This window comes from Jaculus jaculus, chromosome X (assembly GCF_020740685.1).
Source record: "Jaculus jaculus isolate mJacJac1 chromosome X, mJacJac1.mat.Y.cur, whole genome shotgun sequence".
Taxonomy (NCBI): domain Eukaryota; kingdom Metazoa; phylum Chordata; class Mammalia; order Rodentia; family Dipodidae; genus Jaculus; species Jaculus jaculus.
Genome location: NC_059125.1, coordinates 113,420,883 through 113,428,611, shown reverse-complemented (window position 1 = coordinate 113,428,611; position 7,729 = coordinate 113,420,883). Strand labels below are relative to the sequence as shown.

Genomic DNA, 7,729 nt, shown 5'->3' with positions numbered 1-7,729 from the left:
TAGATCACAGAGTCTGTGAGGTGACTTCCTTGAGATAGGAGAGTCAAGGTCTTAAAAGAGACCAGCACTTCTGAAGATCCTCTCCTTCTCCCCATTGCTTCTATGAACAGCAGTAAGGGATGGATATCAGAACCCTCCATGGGCTCTTTACCCCACTTATAGGAAGAGGAATTCTTCTACAAGTGTTACTCTTCAGAGTGGGGTAGCACCCATAACATATTCCAGCCTGCCACAAGGTGACAAGGAAGCTACTTGTATGAGGAGGAGGGAGCAGAATCTCACCTGGAGGGTAACATCCCTCATTGTCCCCAGAATGATAGCTCAGCCATAGCCAGCCACACAGGCAGATATCTCAGCCTCCTGCGTAGCTGAGATTGTACACGTCTGCCACCAGCCCCAGCTACTTTTTGGTTATTATGAATAATGTTGATAAATACACATCTATAATTTTTGTATAGGTTTTTGTGTGGATGTGGACTTTTTATTTTCTCTTGGGTAGGTAATTAGGAGAGTTGTTGGGTGTTGTGGAAACTTTATGTTTTACCTTTGCAGAAACTGTCAGAGTATTTTCCCAAATGGCTGTATCATTACATTTCCAGCAGTGAATGAGGGCTCTGCTTTGTCCATGTTTGCCCATACTTATTATCTGACTATTTAATTATGGGCATCCTGGTAATGAAGGTAAATCCTATCTTAATTTAGAATTGCATTTGCCTGATAATAAGAAACTTTTTTGTTTTGTTTTTTGAGATGGGGTCTCACTCTAGCCCAGGCTGACCTGGAATTCACTCTGTATTCTCAGGGTGGCCTCAAACTCAAGGTAATCCTCCTACCTCTGCCTCCCGAGTGCTGGGATTAAAGGCGTGCACCACTACGCCCAGCTAAGAAACCTTTTTATGGTCTTAGGGATTGACTCTAAGACCTTGTGCATGCTAGGCAAATAACTACCACAAAGATACATCTCCAGCTCTAGTTTTTGTTTTTCTTCACTTTTTTTCCCTTTTTATTATTTTTTCTTTATTACTTATGTACATACTCAGTGTGTAAAGAGCCATATTAGCACCATCGTTAGCCTCTTCCCTGTCCTCCCACCTCCGCAGGGACTGTCCTCCTTGGGGATTATGGGTCATGCATTATGGGGGTAGCCATCAGTTATGGGGAAGAAGCAATATCTCTGTGCATAATGTCCCAACGTGTGGCTCTTACAATCTGGCCCCTCTTCTGTGAATTTCCCTGAGCCATGTTGGGTTAGTTTTAGGTCTACTTCACTGATTAGGTCTTGGGAGCCTCTGTGTCTCTGGATATCTGGTTTGGTAGTTGTCAAATGTTCTCTATGTCTATCTCCTTCACACTTGTGCTGGTACCAGATTCACCAAGAAAGCAGCACTGTTACTCATTTCCCCAGCTACTCTGTGGTTTCAGCTGGGGCCCTGGTGAGGTATGGTGGGCTGAATCTATCCTCAGATTCTGCATCCATATGAAAAAAAGAAGCAGATTCCCCAATGGAGAGTGAAATCAGCACTGAATAAATGGGATAACCTTGTAATTTTAGAGGGAATTTAATAGGTGTAAGCCCTCTTGTAGCCCGAGATTGGTGGGAGCTTGATATTGGAAAGTGGACTCGCTTTTTGGATATGGTTCTGACTTTTAATAAAATTTAAAATATTTTATTTATTTATTTTCTTGCAAGAAAGAGGCAGAGAGAGCGGGGGTGGGGAGAGAGAGAAAATGGGTGCACTAGGGCCTCTAGACACTGCAAACGCCAGACCCATGCACAACCTTGTGCACCTGGCTTAAATGGTTACTGGGCAATTGAACTTGGGTCCTTAGGCTTAGCAGGCAAGCACCTTAACCACTAAGCAATCTCTCCAGCCCACTTTTTTCAAAATTTTGAGATGGTCATGATAAATTATCCAGACTGGACATGAAATCATGCTGAAACCCAGGAACACCTTGAACTTGAATCTTCCTGCCTCAGTTTTTTTCAATAACTGGCACTGTGAGTCTTTACAAACTTCAGCCCAGGCCAATGTTAAGAAAATTTTAATGTGCATATTATCCATTTATATACCCATATTCTCTGAGGAATGTCTATTCAGAACCTCTGGGCATTTAATGTTGTTATTGAATTACTAGTGTTCTTTATATAGTCAAAACTATCCTTAAATTCATGATATGCTGATATTTTCTCCCATTTTATAAGTTATCTTTTCATTTTCATGATGATGTCCCTAGAAGCATTAGTTTTAAATTTTGGTGAGGTCCAATTTATCAATGTTTTCTTTCATTGCTCATCATTTTGGTGTCATAAATGGCAATCTTTAATCAAATCAGAGGTTATGGACACATAGCCTTATGCTTTTTGATAATAATTTTATAGCTGCTATATTTGTGTTTTTTATTCACTTGAGTTAATTTTTATATATGGTATAGGGCATGATTCAACTTCATTCTTTTAAAAAAAATATTTATTTATTTGAAAGTGATGGACAGAGAGAGAAAGAGGCAGATAAGTAGAGAGAGAATGGGCATGCCAGGGCCTCCAGCCATTGCAAACAAACTCCGGATGCATGTGTCACCTTGTGCATCAGGCTTTCATGGGTTCTGGGGAATCTAGCCTTGAACCAGGGTCCTTAAGCTTCACAGGCAAGCGCTTAACCACCAAACCATCTCTCCAGCCCCTCAACTTCATTCTTATACATGTAACTACACAGTTGGCCCAGCATTATTTGTTCCTTTGATACCCTAGTTTAAAATCAGTTGATCTGGGCTGGAGAGATGGCTTAGCGGTTAGGGCGTTTGCCTGCAAAGCCAAAGGATCTCAGCTCAACTCTCCAGGACCCATGTAAGCCAGATGCACAAGGGGTCGCATGCATCTGGGGTTTGTTTGCAGTTGCTGGTGGCCCTGGCACACCCATTCTCTCTCTCTTTCTCTCTCTCCCCCTCTTTCTCTCTCTCAAATAAATAAAATAAAATATATATTAAAAAAATAAATAAAATAAAATCAGTTGATCATAGCCAGGCGTGGTGGCACACGCCTTTAATCCCAGCACTCAGGAGGCAGAGGTAGGAGGATCACTGTGAGTTCAAGGCCACCCTGAGACTCCATAGTGAATTCCAAGTCAGCCTGGGCTAGAGTGACACCCTGCCTCGAAAAACCAAAAAATAAAAAAAATAAAATAAATCAGTTGATCATAGACATACAATTTTATTTCTGGATCATTTATGTATTTTTGTATGAGCGTGTGTGTGTGTGTGTGTGTGTGTGTGTGTGTGTGTGTGTCAGTTTGTATGTGTGCCACTGTGAGCATGTAGAGGTCAGAGGACAACTTTAGGGTGTTTGTCCTCTCCTTCTACTTTGTTTGACACGTGGCTTATCTTGTTTATTTGCTCTTAGGAAGGCCAGACTAGCTGGCCAATGAGCTTGTGGATTCTCTTGCTTCTGCCCACCAGTGCTGTGGGCACATTAGGATTACAGACATTTTTGTGTCCAGTTTTTAAGTGGATGCTGGAGATCTGAACTCTACTTAGCAGGCTTGTTGAACAAGTTAGTTGGACGAGTGAGCTATTGTCTCCAGCTCCTAGTTTTGGGGTCTTAAATATATTTTACTGAGTTATATAACTGCCCTTATGTCATTATGGCATTATCACACTACCTTATCAATATTTTGTAGTAAAATTTGAAATTAGGATGTGATTCTTCATTTATCTTTTCATATTACTTATGCATTTTTGTTTTGTTTTGTTATGGCAGGGTCTCACTATGTAGTCCAGGCTTGTCTCAAACTCACAACCCTCCTGCCTTAACCATACAAGTGCTAGGATTACAGGTACATGCCACCACAGTTGGCTTGTTCTTTTTCAAAATTATCTTAGCTAATATGCATTATTTATAATTCTATTTGGATTTTAGAAACTGTTTGCTAATTTCTAAAGTAAATTTAGGTTCAATTAGACAGTAATACCTCCAGAGAATACATCAGCAATGAAAAGGAATCCCATTTTGTCAATTGACATGAGTTTGAGTTCACTGGCCATTGGTCCAGTGTCATCTTGAGGGAAACTCTATTTAAATGAACCATTCTGGGGGCCTGAGAACAGACATGAAACATTCTTCATCACACTTTCCATCACACCTTCCAAGGATCTGGGTCCATTGCAAAAGAGGTAGCATAAAGAAGGCAACAGCCAAAGAAGGGTAGAACTGCTTACAATGCACTCTTCCAGACACCAAATGGCCTGGATATCCATGACCTCACAGTGCCTGGCACTACCTAAACAAGACCATCATAATAGGTGGGAAAGATGGTGACATCAAAATTAAAGAGAGACTCATTGAGAGGGAGAGGGAATATGATGGATATTGGAGTTGTGAAATGTAAAATGGGGGAGGGAAGTACCATGGTTTATTGTCTATAACTATGGAAACTTTCAATAAAAATAAATTTTATAGAGAAAGGAAGGGAGGAGGATACTTAATAGGTTGATATTGTATATATGTAAGTACAATGATTGTGCTGGGGAGGTAATATGATGGAGAATGGAATTTCAAAGGGGAAAGTGTGGTGGTGGGGTGGGAGGGAATTACCATGAGATATATTTTATAATCATGGAAAATGTTAATAAAATTTTTTTTTTTTTTTGGTTTTTCGAGGTAGGGTCTCACTCTGGTCCAGGATGACCTGGAATTAACTCTGTCATCTCAGGGTGGCCTTGAACTCATGGCAGTCCTCCTACCTCTGCCTCCCGAGAGCTGGGATTAAAGGCATGCGCCACCACGCCCGGCAATAAAAATTTTTAAAAAATAAAATAAAATAAATTTTAAAAAGACACAAAAACAATACAAATGCACAGATAAATTTAATCCAAAACTTGGAGAGAAAAATCAGCAATACAGAAGAAAAAGTCAGCAGAAATGGGTTAGACAATTTCAGCAATATGGATGAAAATATCAGCGACATGAATGAAAAATTTGACAATTTAAGATTTTTGAAAAAAAGAAATGTTGGGAATGAAAAAACTCAATCAAGTAAAAATCACAATATGAAGCATCACCAGTGAACTTGACAATACACATGAAAGAACACAAGGGGGTCACGTTGGAGGCTGCGCCAGGGCCTTGTCATTGGGCCGCAGCCTCATCCACCACCCACTGCTTTCCGGACCATGGATCCCCGCAAGGTGAACGAGCTGCAGGTCTTTGTGAACATGTGTAAGCAGGACCCGAGCGACCTGCACAGCGAGGAAATGCGCTTCCTGCAGGAGTGGGTGGAGAGCATGGGAGGTAAAGTAAGTGCCACCTGCAACTCATAAAGCTAAATCAGAAGAAAATATTAAGGAAGAAAAACACAGACAACAAGACAAAGGAAAACATAAGCACAGAGGAGCCATCCAGCAAGGAAAGTGATCTAGAAATCAATAATGAAGGTGTAATTAAACCAGACACTGATGCCCCTCAAGAAATGGGAGATGAAAATGTAGAGATAAATGAGGAGATGATGGATTGAGAAAATGAAAAGAAAGGGGCTGCTACTGAAGCCCTAAATGATGGTGAGCTTCAGAAAGCCATTGACTTGTTCAAAGATGCCATCAAGCTAAGCCCTCGCTTGGCCATTCTGTATGCCAAGAGAGCCAGTGTTTTCGTCAAGTTACAGAAGCCAAATGCTGCCATTTGAGACTGTGACAGAGCCATTGAAATCAATCCTGATTCTGCTCAGCCTTACACGTGGCTAGGGAAAGCACACAGACTTCTGGGCCATTGGGAAGAAGGAGCTCATGATCTTGCCCTTGCCTGTAAGATGGATTACGATGAAGATGCCAGTGCAATGCTGAAAGAAGTTCAACTGAGGGCTCAGAAAATTGCTGAACATCAGAGAAAGTATGAGCGAAAACGTAAAGAGAGAGAGGGATAAAAGAAAGAATAGAAAGGGTTAAAAAGGCTCGAGAAGAACATGAGAGAGCCCAAAGGGAGGAAGAAGCCAGTCGACAATCTGGAGCTCAGTACGGCAAATTTCCAGGTGGCTTTCCTGATGATATGCCTGGAAGTTTTATTGGAGGAATGCCTGGAATGGGAGGGGGCATGTCTGGAATGGCAGGGATGCCTGGACTTAATGAAATTCTCAGTGATCCAGAGGTTCTTGCTGCAATGCAGGATCCAGAAGTTATGGTGGCCTTCCAGGATGTGGCCCAGAACCCAGAAAATATGTCAAAATATCAGAGCAACCCAAAGGTTATGAATCTCATTAGTAAATTGTCAGCCAAATTTGGAGGTCAAGCCTAAAGCTCATTTGCAAAAGCCCTTGCTGGAGGAAAAGCAACCTAGATCACTTAATGGATGTTGCAATAACACAAACCAGTGTACCTGTGACCTTCTTGTCAGGAGAGCTGGGGTGCTTTGAAGATATTCCCTACCCTCTGTACCAAATGCAGCTAAAGAATTTTATGATGATTTGCCATTAGGATATTCATGCAGATAATGTTTTCCTAGGAGGAATTACAAACTTTAAACACTTTTTAAACCTTAAAATATTTAAAACAAGTTTAAACGGTGTTAATTCCTACATTTCTCTTTACTAATAATCCTTTTGAGTTTTTAACTTTGAATTCCTGGGCAAGGAAGATGAGTATGGGCGATTTATTGCTCTAATGTGAATAAAATAAAGGGTTATTTTAGTGGAAAGCCAAACTCAATTAAGTAGATTGAGCTTGAGTTGGACATATGGTTACTGAAACATTGTGATTTGTCTTTTCGCATGTTTCTGCAAAATGGTTTATTTCAATAAAACTATTGGGACCATCAGTATTTTGACATGATCTGGGTAGGGACTAGAAATAAATGACAGGGCAGCAGCAATCTTACTATCTTACTTGACAGAAGCTCTTGTGTGGGGAACATTTAAATCCTACACTGTTTTGATGGGGTAATGTTTTTTGTCATGTTGCTGTGGAGTGGATTACTTAGCTCTGTTATTGTCTAGTATATCAAATAAATGTTTTGTATCATTTCCATGCAGAACGAGAACACAAGGAATAGAGGACAAAGTTTAGGAAATACTATAAATATCAACAAAGAAAAATATAATATAATGCTGGCTTATTATCAAGGAACAAATCCTCAGAATCCATGGGATAAACTAAGGAGATTCGATAAAAACAAAAGGCATAGAGAATATATTAAGTGAAATTATAGCAGAAAATTCCCCAGATCTGGAGAAAAATACATCCAAACACAAGTCATTTAGAACTCCAACTAGACATGACTAAAATAAATTCTCCTTAACATATTAGATTCTAGTTGTCAAAACTTTATAAACAATATTAAAAGCAGTAAAGGAAAAGTTCCAACATGTGTACAGAGACAGAAACATCTGAATAACATCAGGTTTCTCATCAGTAACCTTAGAAGCCAAGAAATCATGAACAATATATTTCAAACCTTGAAAGTAAATAATTTCAACCAAGAGTTCTGGATCCAGTGAACTTATTTTTTTTTCCCATATTTGTACAGAAACAAAGTTATTTCAAGGCAAGCACAAACCAAGATAATTCAAGACCACCAAGCCACAACTACAAAAGAATGCTGTACACAGAGGAAGAAGAAAGGTCTCAACCATAAGAATACAGAAAAAAATTAATTTCATGATAGGAACATATGAGCTATAATAAGTGAGAAAAGGGAAGCTAGTAAGAAATTCATTAATTCAACACAGTAAAACCACCAAACATGCAA

General features: G+C 39.8%; 1 pseudogene; it reads left to right on the top strand.

Annotated features, from left to right (window-relative positions):
• The first annotated feature begins 5,166 nt into the window (after positions 1-5,166).
• LOC101601601 lies at positions 5,167-6,331 on the top strand (annotated as a pseudogene).
• Positions 6,332-7,729: the final 1,398 nt, after the last annotated feature.